Below are 15,469 nucleotides of genomic sequence, written 5' to 3'. Positions count from 1 at the left end.
CAATTTTATATGGGACTGGATAAAATATGAACTGTACACTCGCAAACGGAGAATGGTTAATCGCATGTATGAGATAAATTCTCAATCACCAACAAGTGAAGCAGGAACTCGACTGCAGCTCCGGGTAGGAAGCCGTTACATCGCTGTACAGGTGGAACCCGTTATGATAGATGTTCCGTGTATCGAGAACAGGAACCAGACACCTCCTTGCTGTTCAAGCGTTTCTCTCTAAATATATATATAAATATATATATAAATATATATATATATATATATATATATATATATATATATATATATATATATAGTTGCATGATGAAGCCACTGTACAAATGAATGTGTGAAGGGTGGGTATCGGGCCAGGGTGGCTTAACACCTTAATTACCTTTGCGGTTATTATCCGATATGGTGATTAAGGGGTTCATTGATATCAGAATGTAATTGCAATTTATTGGCCATGTATTTTGTTGGCAACGGATGACATGGAATTTGCTGTCGAGGGGGCTTCTTATTGATGAGGTCAGTAGAACTTTATTTATTTTATTATGCTAGTTAATGTGTTTAATAATGGGCAAATAATCTATTATCCCTATCTGAATAATAGTTATTTTGCACATTATTGTACTGTATGTGTTGGGGGGTGGGGGGGTGGGGGGGGATTGTTCTGCAATCAAATCCCCTCAGTAACACGTTAGATAAAGTCAAAAAGACTAAGACTAAAGTAAAAAGACTAAGACAGGAGTAACATAAATAAATTATCTGGGGGTGCTATGGATAATATAATACAAAACACATAAGAAAGAAAAGCTAGTCCTCCATGGGCTCCATGTGAATGAATATTCCAAAGAAAAGGTGACACATTGTGTGCTCATTTGCATGTCTTTTCCCATAATCAATGGCTGCAGTGAAAGCACTGTATGCTAGGACAGCGGTGCGCAAACTGGGGGGCACAAGACTGACTGCGGGGGGGCATGTGGTTTATAGAGGCCCTGCGCACTTCCTGAAGGCACATAAATTAAGTGCCGGGGAAGCGAGGAAGCGGGGAAGCGGTGAAGCGGTGAAGCGGCGAAGCGGCAAAGCGGCGAAGGTCTCTTTATTGGAGATATATATAAAGATATACACATATACATATACATGAAGGACAAAGAATCCCAGATAAAAGTAGTCTGATACAGTATATCAGAAAAAATAAACAGATGTATGTTATAAAGATTACAAAATAATAAGCTGTATCTTCTTTATGCTGTCTTTCATTTATTGTTACACTATATATTGTGTGACACACGTATTTGTGTCTTTTTATTCTATATTTTTATTATACATTTTTGAACCAATTCATACTATGTGAATTTTTTGCGCTGATGTTTTTGTTTACACACTCTAATATAGAAAACATTGGGGTCAAAGTACCCAATACAATCACGACCAGCTGGTCATGGAAGTTAAATGCATAGTAACAGTGACCTGATAGACAAAAAAATGACTCTAGCAGAAAATACCACCAAGTAAATGGATAGTACCCTAATATGTGATTAATAGCTAAAACATCAACCTCATAGCAAACAGATGATATTAAGTATACTAAATATAAACCTGGTAAGCTAGGAATAGTATATGCATAACATAATCAAACAGAATGAATTCAGTCACCGCTCGGTAATACTGTAGTAATATATATAAACATGATGAGAATAACCTGGTGAGGACAATAAAACAATCTACTAGATTGATGTAAAGGACAAGATACAATCTACTAGGTTGATGTAAAGAAAGCACAAATAGGTAACATATGCATTGTTGGATATTTCCTCCATTCCACTGTCCGGAAATGACCACAATTTACAGGTGTGCAGGACAACAGTGTTAGCAAATGTGCATGGGAGAAAGTGTATTTATCATCACCCAACTACTGTATAAAGTGCACATATAGCTGAGTTGCACATACAGTACAGTAAGTGTATAGTTACGCCTTTCCACTAGCAGATGGTGACCACAGCTAAGAAATGTGCGGGGCTACAGTGTGATCACCGTTGCAGGTATTGCCATCCAGCTACGCATTTCGGACCATTATCAGGACAGGGATCAGAAGGCAGATGGACATCAGAGTAAAAGCTATTAATCTTTCAAAGATCAGCACAGCAATGGTATAGATATGCATGTTAGATAATGTATGTATCCAATTCCTCTAGTCAATGATGACCACAGCTCTCAGATGTACAAGACAGCAGTGTCGGCGTTGTCACAGATATTGCCATACTGCTCCACACTTCAGACCATCTCAAAAGACAGATGTCACAAGGCAGATCGGCATCAAAGTAGAGACTGTTAATCCCTCAGAAATCAAAACGGCAATGATGTGCATGGTGGATAGTATATATTTCTAAATTAATAGCCATCAAAACACACAAAAAAAGACACATAGTTCAAAAATGAAAAGAGATAACACAAAAGACCAGAATCTATAATACCAAAAAATCATGCAATATGTACACAATAAAAATTATCTAACGGGTATATGATACGACTAAGCTGAAAACACTCCTATTGCTATTTACAGGAACATGGCAAAGCCCAAATAATCATTCATGCCATGAGGCACCATAGAGCCGAGTTGGACAATCCAGTGGCACTCTCTCTGCAAGAGAGCTTTCTCCAAATTTTCCACTCTAATGCCAAGAGACACTCGGTCAATGGCAAAAGCAGAGAGAGTAGCGCTGTCTGCACCATGCTACGGTAAAAAATGTCGTGCCACCGATGATTTTTTTTAAAGAATCAAGATCCCTCTATACAAATGTAATGTTGCGAGTATGCTCTAATATCCTAAAATGGATCTCCCTAGTTGTCATGCCAACATATATCAAATTGTAGGGGCAGGTCAGGTAGCAGATAACCCCATTAGATCTGCATTTGAGAAAATGATATATCTTACATTCTCTAGTTCTTGCACTTTGAAAAATGGAATTAGTCTGTAGCATGAAGCGACAGGCTGTTCAGGCATTGTATTTGTAAAATCCCTTTTAATTGAATGTTGACAGAAAAGTGGGATTGATATGAGGGGCATAATGGCTATGAACCAGCCTGTCCCTCAGATTGGGAGGTCTACTTGTAATATTAGTTCTTTCTCCAAAGATTGATTTAAGATCAGGGTCAGTCATGAGGATTGCCCAGTGTTTTTGTAAAATATTCCTCAAATGGGGCCATTGTTGATTATATGTCCCAATGAATCTGCAAAAGCTAATAGTACAGGGTGTGGGGGTAAGACCAGACAGTCAGCTCCCAAATTTGTCACACAATATAATAAATGTGCCCATTAAACTAGGAATGTATTCAATCTGCACTGGAGCATTGTGCGGAATGATTCGATCATACAGTAGGTACTAAATTACCCATTCAAGCTCCAATTATCTTTAGGAAGGCATCAAAACAATATTGGCCCCATGTAAGTTGAAATACGTGAAGAATATTGAAGCTTTATTTCATACAAAAAAAGTGAAGGGCACTTTTGGCTGTGGAAGAAGTCGTTGTATAACACGTAAGCATATTAATAAGACAAATAAATGTACATATTTTGCAAATGGCACAACATATGAGGTCAATGATCATATTGATTGTTTGAGCTCATATGTTGTGTACCTTGTATCGTGCCAATGCGGCCTACAATATGTTGGGCGTACATCAAGGGCATTGAGCACAAGGTTCCTGGGACATTGGAGGAACATTATACATGGATTCCATTTGCACAGCCTCTCCTGGCACTATAAAACTAATCATGGAAAAGATCCTTGCACACTATCCATCATGAGGATTGAATCTATTTCACCCTCTCTTATTGGGGGGTGATACTGTAGGTTTAAAAGGTTGTGTACTAGAGAGACATACTGGATGTATGTCTTAGGGACAATACATCCAAGTGGTCTCAATGATTGCATTTACATAAGCACTGTGGATTAGATATTTATTTCTGGTTCAGAAAAACGGTCTAACTCTGGAGGTCTGTTTGAATCCGGTTTGCAGTGTTTCCTTTAGAGTTAATGCGTACATAACAATCTGATAACTTCAGTTGTTCCTATTGTTTAAACATATGGGTGAAATGGGGTTCCCCAGGTACAATATTGATCCATTTAAAACATGTAGTTCAAAATAAATTTATATCTGATTATTATGTGGAGATAGATTCTATGGGGGCTATACACTAAGCAGCGTGTTTTTGCGCCCGATTGGGAATTTTTTACTCGCCCGATACAAAGTGAAGCCAAACACGGGATTCACTAACAAGTGAAGCGCATTTTGATCCGGGCGTACAAAAATATGCTCGATCACGCAAGCTGCTTCCCCCCCCCCCCTGCTATCTTAAAGTTCTACAGCGCGATAGCTGATAGAAACAAAGCAGCTTGTAAGAACTGCATGGAGACGCTGTGTCTCCATGCACGGATCTTCCAGGCGATCGTGAAGTATCAATATACATTTTAATAACAGTGTACATGTGCAGGGTGTCTCATGAGCTGAACCACATTGGTTTGAGCCTCAGGGACCCCCTACTTTATGAGATACAGACCCCGTTATGGGGTGCCGGTATCCCCTGTGCTTTTAAAGCTACCACGTCATGTGACCGGGGAATTTAAATCCTGCACATGGATACTGCACCCCATAATGGGTTCTGTATCTCATGAAGTAGGGGGTCCCCAAGGTTGAAACCAATGCAGTTCAGCGCAGGAGACCCCCTGCTCATCAACACAATTAGCAAAACTCACATCCCAATAAAAAATAATTAATTACCGTAGCTGATGGCCGCTATGGTACTGAAGCTCTTTTAATATAATTTTTATTATTAAGGTGCAGGAGCTGGGGGTCTCCTGAGCTGAACCACATTGATTTCAGACTGCTTCCCAAGTTACCGGCCCAGATATGGGGTGCCGGTATCTCAATTATTTACATGTCAGACGTCACGCGACGTGGACGCTTTAAAAATGGGGCGACACTGGCATCCTATGCTCCATGTACTCGGGAAGCAGGGGGTCTCTGAGCCAGAAGGTCAGTTAAGCTCAGTTCAGCTCAGAAGAACCCCTGCTCCCACACACTATTAAAAAATTTACCTTAAAGCAGCTTCATTACCTTAGCAGCTATCCGCTAAGTCAATGAAGGGGTTAAGGCACAATAGCATGTTTATAGGAGACGATTGTCCCCAATAAACATTGCAATACACAACCCACCCACCCCCTGTGCCCAACAACCCCTTTATTCCCGAACATATATAAAAGGGTATGTCCCATAGTACCTTTCTTTCCCCATATAGTAGATCTCCTGTGTAAGTCCTGTTAAGTTCCAGGCAGTAGCAGGTTAATCTATGGGCCAGTGACCCCCTTCTGCTATCCTAGAAAGTGAAGGAAGGAAGGTGGTGACTCAAGGCCTGTGTATAGCCTATCACTGATGGGTACAGTCCATGAGCCCACCCCTTCCAGTGTTTGGAGCATCAAAGTTAGAAGAGTCTGCCTCTGCGCCCCAATGAGAGAGGAAGGGCTGTCAGTCTCTCTCATTGTGAGGATGAGCTGGCCCAATCTAGGTCCAAGAGGCCTAGAGAACACAAAGACTCAAGGCCCCACACTACTGAGGCAGCACCATCTAGAAGTCCTGGAACTTCATAGAGACCATGCTGCTATGAAGAACTGCTGCAAGTGTACACCACAATAAATCATGTTCAACTATACCTCTACCTGGTGTCGATTCATGGGCAGGAGGGGTAAGGAGTGCAGTGATGGAGTCTGTTTCATTTCAGAAACCCACCATTAATAAATATATATATATTTTTTATTTATTTTAATAATGTAATTTGTATGAGTTAGGTTGTTTAATAATGTTGTGCCTTGGTTAATAAAGATTATTATTTGTGTTACATGTATTTGTACCCTTACCATACCTGATGGAGTTAAACTTATCTAGCATGTAGGTCATTATGACCCATTTAAATCCACACATGTGGGAGTCACCGTGCTATGCACCGATTGGTTAATGCTCCAATTAAGCCAGACCTATCAGATATGATATTAGGGTATAAAATCCACATTTATTCAATGTATTAGTATCCCTGAAGAAGAAGCCTTCGCTTCGAAACGCGTTGGCTAAATTTTTAGCATATATATCACTTTTTATTACCTATCTGTATGCTAGCTATACTCTCTGATATTGCGTGGAGCCGAAATACTAGGCATTTTCCCGCGATTGTGGACAGTGCGGTAAAAACAACCTCACTTTACGGCCGTCCTCACTTTGCGGCCGATCACCCAGGACATACGGGACACTTGAGGTAACAGCTTGCCCGAGAAGCTGTTGACCTCCATCGCCGACGGAGCCGGGTAACGAGGCTAGGAGAGATGAACGGAGTTCCCCTCGAGTGAAGCTCTTCAATTAGACTCCTGTAACCCAAAGAAGGACTCAAACGGAGGCTTGTCCTCAGCTGCAGAGTGTGCCGTGCTGCATTAAGGAAGATCCCCAGATGGTTGGCGGCAGATGCATCACCTCCACTCACTCATGTTTATGTACATGAAATGCTGGTAACTTTCTAATCTGATGTACGCAGATATCTTACCCTAAACAATATATATATATTACTTTGCATACTTCACTATGTGCGTTTGCGCTTTTGTTCCTTTTTTACAGTTGCTTTAGGGGTTCCTCTACCCTTACAACAGCTGCAGACGCCAGGTCTATATAGAGGTTGCATATTTATTATTTTCTCACTTCACCAAGTGGTGTTTTATTTGGGTTATATATACAGTAGACCTTAGTAGTTAGCGCACTCATTTTATTTGTATATCTGTTTTCACTTAATAGTGCTGCACCTATTCACTGTTTTTTATTCACTTAATTATCTGTGTATCTACATTAATCAGTATGGTGTGGAGTTTAAATGCATGCAGAGCCAAACGGGAGGAGGCTTTTGACCTCCTCTTTGCAGAGGAGCCCAAAATACCTAATGAACCCCCAAGTGAACAAGTCTCTATGAAAGAACATTTTAAAAACTTAGAGAAACTGCTAATAACTGAAAGCAAACAATGGTTCGAAAGAAGGACCATGCAGAGGTATTTAGATTGTGGTAGATTACCAAGGGGGCTACGCATTTTAAAAAACCCCACTTTTGGTAGGGACAACGAGCACTTCATGAAGGAGTGGATACGCATTCTGGATGAATGCTCTAATGATTTAGTAAGACTCATCATCTTTGAAAGGAGTAAATCACTCAAAGAGTTGGGAGCCCAAATAGAAGAACAGATTAAAAATATGGAGCCCCTTATCATTAATATAGATTGCTCTGAGTTGGAACATGATGTATGCGCCAACCTAGAACAACATGATGATGAGACAGCTAAGACAAAACATTTTAAATTTTTCCGAGACAAACATGATTACGATACTAACAAACAAAGAACTTGGGCCAAAGATGATAGTAAGGGCAAGGGAGCGGGTGGTAACAGTATAAATGACTCAAAGGGAGACTTGAGTGGTCGTCCTATTGAGAATATAGACCATTCACATCCCTACAGAACAAATGACCAACAAAGGGATAAAGGCAGGACACATGGAGGGTTTCATCATATGGATAGAAGAGAATATCCAAGAAGGGATAGATCATACCCTAGAAGGGAGGGACATCCCAAAAACCCAAACTATAAAGGAAAAAATTATGATGAAAACTATAATTATAATAGAAAAAGACAGATGAATCACCAGCAATAGAATGATTCATACTGGCCTCCAGCAAGGGCTAGAGAATATATACATGAAAGTCGCCCTGCCCCCTCCCCCTCTCCCTCTTCTCCTTCCCTTTTTTTAGAGATGATAAGGAAAAGGCATGGTTCCCCGGAGAAGGGGCTGAAAACATCAGAGAACCCCAAACAAACAACCCCAGGGTTAAAACTAAAAAGACCATTACCAGAAGAGGGAAAAGAGGAGGATCCTGGGTCCAAAAGAAAAGAATACTAAAAAGTCTAAACATTCCAATTGACAGAGGTATTTTTAACCTCTCTTCGGTCATCCTCACAGATGACCAAAAGAGAGTTCTTAGTAAAGGGCTCTCGTTCTCCATGTCCTGCGGAGCAAACTCGTTTCAATTATATAAAGACTTACACAAATTTATTAGAAACATCACACTGAAGAGACACTTTTTGAAAACAGAGAAGGAACCTAATGTTAACACAAACTTAACCCCTAGTCCAGAATTACAGCAGGATGATGATGTGTGTATACACACTCCATTTAGAGCCCAATCAAAATTTTACCCATATCAATCAAAGGGTAATCATGTAGACACCTTCTTTGATATGGTGAAAAATGACTTTAACAGCATCAATGACAGTGGAAGGGGCGGTATGATTAGACATAATCTTACTAGAGCCGAGAATCTTGCTCTCAAGTTCCTTAAGAACAATGAACAACTCATTATTAGACAGGCTGACAAAGGAGGAGGTGTGGTTTTACAAGATCGCTCTGTCTATGAACAGGAAGCACACCGACTCCTTTGTGACCCTGTCTATTATAGAAAATTGGCCTCAGATCCCACCAATGTTTTCCTAACCAAACTTAAGGTACTTCTTGATGAAGCCCTAACTCTAACAATTATTACGCAAAGGGAATATGATTTTCTCTATAATAACTCACCTAAAATACCGGTATTTTACCATCTCCCCAAACTGCATAAAACCCTGAATAATCCACCAGGTCGACCCATAATCTCGGGTATATCCTCACTGACCGCAAACCTATCTCAATATGTGGACTACTTCCTGCAGACTATTGTGGGGGAATTACCTTCCTATCTTAAAGATTCCTCCGCGGTATTAAATCTGTTTGCAAATTTTAAATGGAAGAAGTCGTACAGATGGTTAACGTGCGACGTACAAGCTCTGTACACGAGCATTCCACATAGTAAGGGTATTGCGGCGGTTGACGATTACCTGAGAAAAGATCTTAAGTTAAGTGATCTTAATAGATGGTTTATCCTCCAAGCCATTGAGTATGTACTCACCCATAACTACTTCCTTTTCCTCTCCCAGTTCTTCTTGCAGGTTTGCGGAACTGCTATGGGCACACGCTTTGCCCCCAGCTTCGCAAACCTGTACATGGGGAACTGGGAGGAACTTCACATCTGGAATAACAATCCATACAAACATCAAGTAGTGGTATGGCGACGCTATATAGATGACATTCTCTGTGTGTGGGAAGGTGATGAGGAGTCTGTTGACTGCTTTGTCAATTATCTTAACACCAACGACCTCAACCTGGTATTTACCCATGTCACACACACAGAGAGTGTCACCTATCTTGATTTAAATCTAACGGCATCAGAGGTAGGAGTTACAACAACAACCCACTTTAAAAAGGTTGACACTAACACTCTTTTATTGGCCTCCAGTAACCATAAAAGATCTTGGATTACAAATATACCGGGAGGCCAATTTATGAGAGTTAGAAGGAATTGCAGTAATGAGGTTGATTTTGAGCAACAAGCTCAATTTCTCTTCTTAAGATTTATGGAACGGGGATATGAGTATAAACATTTATTAATGGAACTAGATAAAGTTAGGAAACTAGATCGCCAAAAGATGTTGTTACCAAAAAATAAGAAAACAATGGAGACTAATGGAGATAAAATTACAGTCCCCTTTATCACCAACTATAACTCTATGCATAGACAAATAGAGGGGGTAATTAAAAAACATTGGGGTATTATAGCCACAGATCCAATTTTAAGTGGTCATATTAGTTCATCTCCCAGGTTTATATACAGGAAGGCTCGTAGCCTGAAGGATGCGCTGGCACCAAGTGATATTGGGAAAAATATAGAACAAAAGTCTGGCCATTCTTGGCTAAGTAATAAACCACTAGGTAATTACACGTGTGGAAAATGCTGCACTTGCAAGTTCCTTCATCCAGTGAATAATACGTTTAAGTCCAATAAAACTAACAAGGTGTTTAATATTACAGACTTTATAAACTGCAACACGAGTTTTGTAGTTTATCTATTAGAATGCCCGTGCGGCCTGCAATATGTGGGCCGCACTAAACGCAGTTTAAAACTCCGCATACAAGAGCATGTGAGAAACATTAGGAATGCTCTACAGACTCATAGTGTAAGTAGACATTACGCTACCCATCACAACAAGGATCCCTCAACCCTCTTGTATAAAGGGATAAAGTTTATACCTCAGAGCAGACGAGGAGGGGATAGACTAAAAGATGTTTCAGTCCAAGAAACATACTGGATACAAAAGTTGGAAACATTAGGTCCAGATGGCCTTAATGAAAATATAGACCTCTGGTGTCTTTATTAAATTTATTATCTGTCTCGGAAAATAGATTTCACTTTTTATCTCTATAAGTTTTGTCTGAATTACTGATTCTTGCTGGACAGTATAAGCATAACTGCATTATTTCTTTTAGAAAACTAACTGCTTGTCTGTTTCATTTCAGAAACCCACCATTAATAAATATATATATATATTTTATTTATTTTAATAATGTAATTTGTATGAGTTAGGTTGTTTAATAATGTTGTGCCTTGGTTAATAAAGATTATTATTTGTGTTACATGTATTTGTACCCTTACCATACCTGATGGAGTTAAACTTATCTAGCATGTAGGTCATTATGACCCATTTAAATCCACACATGTGGGAGTCACCGTGCTATGCACCGATTGGTTAATGCTCCAATTAAGCCAGACCTATCAGATATGATATTAGGGTATAAAATCCACATTTATTCAATGTATTAGTATCCCTGAAGAAGAAGCCTTCGCTTCGAAACGCGTTGGATAAATTTTTAGCATATATATCACTTTTTATTACCTATCTGTATGCTAGCTATACTCTCTGATATTGCGTGGAGCCGAAATACTAGGCATTTTCCCTCGATTGTGGACAGTGCGGTAAAAACATCCTCACTTTACGGCCGTCCTCACTTTGCGGCCGATCACCCAGGACATACGGGACACTTGAGGTAACAGCTTGCCCGAGAAGCTTTTGACCTCCATCGCCGACGGAGCCGGGTAACGAGGCTAGGAGAGATGAACGGAGTTCCCCTCGAGTGAAGCTCTTCAATTAGACTCCTGTAACCCAAAGAAGGACTCAAACGGAGGCTTGTCCTCAGCTGCAGAGTGTGCCGTGCTGCATTAAGGAAGATCCCCAGATGGTTGGCGGCAGATGCATCACCTCCACTCACTCATGTTTATGTACATGAAATGCTGGTAACTTTCTAATCTGATGTACGCAGATATCTTACCCTAAACAATATATATATATATTACTTTGCATACTTCACTATGTGCGTTTGCGCTTTTGTTCCTTTTTTACAGTCAACTATACCTCTACCTGGTGTCGATTCATGGGCAGGAGGGGTAAGGAGTGCAGTGATGGAGGCTGACACCCATACACCCTGAGTTCCATCACCGCTGGAGGTGCTGAAACACCAAGAGAAGAAGAACACAGAGATCCACATAAGCCTGTCCTGTCTCATTACCACCTAAGCAGACCATTCAGTACTCCTGCAGCCTATAGGTATAGCACCACACACCAGGTAATGCGTGTATATCCCCAGTACTGGTCCCTATATGAGATTGGGGGGGGGGGGAACAGTGTTACACATACATAAAATATGTTTTTTTTTGCACAGGAATTATACTACAGACCGGCGGTGTCCATTGGGTGCTCCAAGAGGGTGCCCGGGGGCCTCACAGGAGTCCCCAGATGGTCTACGCAGGTGCCCTGGGGTCCCCGCTTGCCTGCGGTACCAATCCTGTGCCCCCAAAAAAGCCTCAAGCTGATTGGTTGTTGTAGACCATGCGACTCCCTTTGGATGACGTCGCATCCTTTCTCAAAAAACTCTGTCACATGGTGTACAACAACCAATCAGATTGTGGATATAGTTCCCACGATCTGATTGGCTCAAGTACTATGTGATGGAGCCATGTTGCTTTTGATGAGGTCATGTAAAAAGGAAAAGGAAGCGCAGCCATTCTGATTGGCTGGCTTCATTTCCTTTACATGACATCACAAAAAAAATGCACATGGTTTTCACTGGCCAATCTGAGCCGTGTGAACCTTTTGCTGAAAATGTGACGTCATAGGGCTATAAAAGCCTATGCAGCCTCATTTTATGGCAAGAAGCCTCCTCCAATAGGACTACAAGGGCGTGCCTGCAGAAGATGGAAGAAGATACTCAGAAGACTCCCAGAAGACCCACGAAGACCCCCAAAGACCCCGAAATACCCCAAAATTGGATTACAAATTACAGATGAAGAAAAAGAAAGAAGAAAAGGACTTTGGATTTTTTTTTACCTGTGGTCTGTTGCTGTTTGGGTTCGTGGATTGGTTCGAGAGCTTGCGATGTCCCCAGGAATCGCAGGGTGAAGACATCTAAAGGGAAGGAAAAACATAGAATGTATGTTATTTTTCTTTTACAGGTTTTTCATTTTTTTTATTGTGATTGCATTTTTTTTAATGCCTATTCATTGCCACTGTATTTTTGTATGTCTCTTGATGATATACATACATACAGGCGACAAGCAATGGTTGTCTTTGCAAATGCTTGCTTTTATGTATTTTATGTATTTTAAATGTTTTTATTTCTTTGTTTAGAAATGTTTGGACAATTAAATTTTTAGTTTATTTAGTAAGATGTTATTTTTAGTGCTTTTTTAAAATAGTTTCTTTCAGGAGGGGCGGGGTGCTTGCTTTATAATAGTGGCTTATTTTTGGTACTTAGATTTTGTCTGATGGTGTTTACTTTGACTTTCATTTATTTATTAATGGTTTTGTTTTGGTGTTTTCATTGTTAATTGTGGTATTTATTTTTGATTGGATTAATTGATTGGTGGTAATTTAGTTCTGTTTACTTCTTTATTTGTTTTTAGTTTCTCATTGTTTTGATTGCACCGGATCTTGTTTGTGATTGCTTTTCTTGGGTTGACCATTGACTGGCATAGTGTGAAATGATGCCCATATTATATGGGTATGATTTGCCCACTGTGCCATTCACTTGTTTTATTGTCATTTGTTGTCTATTTAATTGTCTATTTGACATGTTTTATTTTGCTATGTGCTGTGTTTTAGTTTGCTATCTAATGTTTTTGATTTGGGCCTCTTTTTTTATTCCTTCCCCATTTCTTGCTATAGTGGTAAATGATGCCCATATATATGAGCATGAGATACCCACTATACCAATGAGTGGGTGAAGGGTGGGGTAGTTGCCTGGAGAGGGTGGTCAGGCCTCCTGGATGGGTAGTGGCAGAGGGGGGGTTAACCCCTTAATTACTATAGCAGTTACTAACCGCTACGGTGATTAAGGGGTTAAGGGACATTAGATTGTTTTTTTTAATGTACTATATTATTTATGACAATGGAGGACATGGATGGTGATGAGGATGCGTACGGCCTTCATCGTGGCAGCCTGGCAGGGTTGAGTGCAAGATATATTGACTATATTTATGCTGCTTAATGTTGTATGCACTATTATCTATATCTGGATAACAGTAATTTTGGCCATTATTGTACCGTATGTGTTAGGGGGCAAATGGGGGGGAGGGGGTGTATTTATTTAAAAGTATTGTTTTTTTTGGAGGGGGCACACGATTGGTACCGCAGGCCAGCGGAGACCCATGGAAACCTGCAGGTCTCATCCGAAGGCCCCGGACACCCGCAGGGATAACCTGAGGGGCCTGGATTCCCACGTGGATCACCAGAGGGCCTACAGACTCTGTATTAATGGTGTGCTGACAAAAAGGTAAACAATGCTTTTCGGAGTGTCTCCAGCTCTTTCTCTCCAGCCTTTCACTGGTGCAAAAATCTGGCATGCTTTTAAAGCACGATTGACTTATCACTGCTTTGTGAATCCTGCTGACTGGAAAAAAAACGTTTTTGGCCTCATCGGACATCATTTTTTCCCATGGCTGAAAAATGCCTTTTAAGGCCGATAAAGCCCTGTTATCTATGCTTAGTGAATCACGCAGCAGGCAGTATCGGTCTTAAAACACATTTATCGGTCTTAAAAACAGTTATCACTGCTTAGTGCATATCCACCTAAGTATCCTATATACAAATTTCTATTTCATCTTTTGTTTTGCTACTGTTTATTCTGATCATGACCACCATCAGTCGTTCATTATTTCTCCTTATTTGTGCTATTTGCACCATTAGGGGTATTTTTCATGTAATTTTTACGCATTTATCTTTATATCCACCATCCATGGTTCAATTAGATATTGCATTATTACCCATATTGATACGTGTAAGTGCATTAGAAGAAGGATTTGTTCTATAAATTATAACTCTAAATGTTTTGCCTCTAGGCTTTATGAATTTTCTATCCTATATATACAATAGGGGTATAGTAGATAGATTCATTGTTCTCTCATTTACTCTAATATAACTTGCGTTATCTTGTCCAAGTTCATGTTATTCACTCATGACATTGATTTGTTAATTCTTATTTGGAAAGTTTTTTTAAAAAATTTATTTGGGGAATTCATTAGTACAGTACCGACACACTTTATCCGAGTGTGGTCGGTACCGCAAGCCGGGAAATCTCCCGGCTTGCTAGTGGCCGCCCCTCGGCGTGCCGCGCGTCATAGACGCGCGGTCACGCGTCATCGGGAGCGTGCGCCCCCTGCACGCGCGTCCAGGGGCTCCCCGAGGGAGCCCTGGTGTCCCGCGATCGCGGGACAGCGGCAGGGGGTTCCGGGGGACCCGGCGGACCCGGCAGCGGTAGGGAGAGCGCCCCGATCGGAGGGCGCTCTTCCGCTGCTTCGGCGCGCGCCCGTCACTCTCGGGCGCGCACCAGGCTACTGCTGCGGCAGAGAACGGGCAAATGCTCGAATAAACTCTGCCGCAGCAGTATGTTCTTCCCCATTAGTGTTTGTCATTCTCTAATAGGGTCAGGGGTTAATAGTTTGATACCTCTACTTATGAAGGTAGTGGATGCTTCAACAGTCCTGGAATTATTTACTTCTTATCCATAAGCGAATCCTAGAAATATGGCTTACATATGGAGTGGGTGTACTACTAGGTGAGTGACTAGAATCCAATACTTCATAAACCTCCTGAAGGTAACAGAAAAATGATGATGATGATACTCCCACTTCACTGTACCTCATTGGAGATATGTGTGAACCCTCCTTTTTTGTAATGTTTGATAGACAATAAGGGGCCTATGCAGGAAACAGCGATAAGCCCTATCTCGCCAATTTTTTGGAAAATATGCCTACAGCAATTCAGTAAATGCCGAAAAGCTGTCGTGATTAGCAAAATCCGCCTTTTTTTTTCAGAGGAAAATAAAACTCGCCGCGCGCGTGGCGGGAAGCCCTATCTCGCCAATTTTCAAACTCGCTGTATTCTAATAGCGCCGATCAGCATCTCGGCGCTGATCGCCGCTCTAGAATAGAGACATTTTCTCCAAATCGCTCCACCAAAAAAAGTTGGCA

Source organism: Ascaphus truei, chromosome 1 (assembly GCF_040206685.1).
Source record: "Ascaphus truei isolate aAscTru1 chromosome 1, aAscTru1.hap1, whole genome shotgun sequence".
NCBI lineage: Eukaryota > Metazoa > Chordata > Amphibia > Anura > Ascaphidae > Ascaphus > Ascaphus truei.
The sequence above is the reverse complement of the archived record's forward strand: the minus strand, read 5'-3'. Positions refer to the sequence as shown.